The sequence below is a fragment of the Coenobita brevimanus genome, chromosome 5 (assembly GCF_032717465.1).
Source record: "Coenobita brevimanus isolate Jiangsu-jjx chromosome 5, ASM3271746v2, whole genome shotgun sequence".
In the NCBI taxonomy this organism is placed as follows: domain Eukaryota; kingdom Metazoa; phylum Arthropoda; class Malacostraca; order Decapoda; family Coenobitidae; genus Coenobita; species Coenobita brevimanus.
The window spans coordinates 5,536,660-5,539,159 of NC_136958.1; positions in this window are offsets into that span (position 1 = coordinate 5,536,660).

Consider the following 2,500-nt stretch of genomic DNA (forward strand, 5'->3'; position numbering starts at 1 on the left):
TCTCTACTCTCCTTCCTTATTTCTTCCTTCTCCTTCCTAACGTCCTTCCTTCCTTTTTCCTCTGCTATCCTTCCTTCCTTCCTCCTCCCATTCCTTTCTTACACCTTCTTTTCCTTCATTAATCTTCTTCCTTCAGTCATCCTCGTCTCCCTTCAATTTTCTTCCGTCCACTCTTCCTCCTCCCTTTCCTTCCTTCTTCCTCTCCTTCTTTCCTTGCTTCTTCCTCTCCTTCTTTCCTTCATTTCTCCACTCCTTCCACCATTCCTCCACACTCGAATTATCCCATTCTGACTTTCATTTTTCTTCTCTCCTCCTTCGTTCCTTCCTTTCTCTCCCCTCTTCTCTTCCTCCTGTCCAGGCATTTCCCTCTCTTCTCCCCTGTTTTTTTTCCTTCACTTCCTTCCTTCTCTTTGACCACTCGCTCTCAGCATCTTCCCTTGCTCAGCTTATCCTTTCATTCTCTCTCTCTCTCTCTCTCTCTCTCTCTCTCTCTCTCTCTCTCTCTCTCTCTCTCTCTCTCAATGCAAACACGGTGGAGATGTTACTGTCTTCGTTCTGTGCCAGTGGGGAATATCTCATTACTGTCTCAAAGCGGAAAAGGCAGAGTGGAGAAAGGAGGAGAGTGGAGAGAGGAGTGAGAGAGTGGAGAGAGAGAGTGAGTGGAGAGAGGAGGAGGAGAGAGGAGTGAGAAAGTGAAGAGAGGAGGAGGAAAGCTGGAAGGAAAGCGAGACTATGTGTGAGAGAGTGCGAGAGTGAGACTAGGGAGTGAAAGAGTGTGATATTAGTTAGAGAGAGAGAGAGAGAGAGAGAGAGAGAGAGAGAGAGAGGCTATCCAGTGATTGGTAGGAAGCCATAGGAGTATATGTCTTGATTATAGGATCTATCTTGAGTATATTCGCGTCTATCATTCCTTCCCTCCTTCCTTTATTTCTGTCTTCCCTTCCTTCCCTCCTTCCATCCTTCTATCACCCTTTTCTCCTCCCCTTCTCTCACTCCGTCCTTTCTTTCCTCCCTCCCTTTCTTCATTTTCTTTTCCCCATTTTCTACATTCACTATCGCCTTTCCTCCCTTCCTTTCTCTAACATTTTCCTTTCCGACTCTCTCTCTCTCTCTCTCTCTCTCTCTCACACACACACACCTTCCCTCACACTAACTCGACCCTTATCTCATTGCCAGATTCTCCACACTCCTAACTTTTGCATTCCTCTTCTCCCCTCCTTCACTTTTCCCTGATTTATCCTATTTTCCGGTTCATTACCTTCATTTCTATCCTTCTTTTCGCCTCATTTCTCTTTTGTATATATTGTCTGCCTTCTCTGCTTCCCTTCCTTCCATTTTCTTTCCGTTCCTTCCCTCCTTTTGTCTTTCTTTCTTTCCTTCCTTCTTTCCTGTCTTCCTAAGTTCGTTTCTACATTCCTTTCTTCCCTTCTTCCTTCCTTCTTTTCTTTCTTCCCTCCTTCCTTCCTTACTCCGTCCCTCCCTTCTTCCTTCTTTTCTCCCATTTCTCAGTTCTTTCCTACAATCCTTCCTTCCTTCCTTTCCTCCTCTCTTCCTTCCTTACTGTCTCGCCTTCTTTCATTCCTTCCCTCTTTTTCCTCGGTTCTTTCCTACATTCCTTCCTTCCTTCCTTCCTTACCGTCTCTCCTTCTTTCATTCCTTCCCTCCTTTTTCTCAGTTCTTCCCTTCCTTCCTTCCCTTGCTTCTCAACATCTCTCCTTTTCTCCTCATTCCATCTTTTATATGAATTTCCGAGCTATTTCCCTTCTTTCCTTCCTTATTTTATTTGTTTCATTCCCCTCGCTTCATACACATTCTCCCTGCTCCTCTTCCTCCTCATCCTCTTCTTCTTCTTCTTCCTGCTCTTCCTCTTCCTCCTCCTCCTCCTTCCTTTCTTCCTCCCATTACCCTCTCTTTCATCGTATATCATATTTTCCAAACCATTCTCTCCTTTTACTATCCTTGTCCTATTTCATGCCCTTTTTCTACATATATTTCGATTCATAATTTCTCTCTCTCTCTCTCTCTCTCTCTCTCTCTCTCTCTCTCTCCACACATATATTTCCCATCCTTTCCACTCTCTTCCTTCATTTGTACTCTTTTCTTCCTCTTCGTCCTTTCTACATTTCCCCTCCATTCTCTCCTCCTCCTCTTCGCCTCTCTCTCTCTCTCTCTCTCTCTCTCTCTCTCTCACTTTTACATCTACTTCCTCTCCCCTACTTTCCCTCCCTCTCACCTTTCTACTCTCCTCCCTCTTATTCACTTTTCATTTTTATTTTTCATTCTTTTTTTTACACCCAGCTCTGAAAATAGGCTAGCAGGTCCGTTGCCTTCGTCCCACAGTCCACCTACGAAACACCAACAAAGGTCTATCTGGGTGGGGGGCGAATTTAATCTTGCCTATCCTTGTCTTAAATAAGTTTTTTTTTTTTTTGTCACAGCCTACTCTATTACAAAAGCCTTCGAATGGATGAATAGTTTCTCTCTCTCTCTCTCTCTCTCT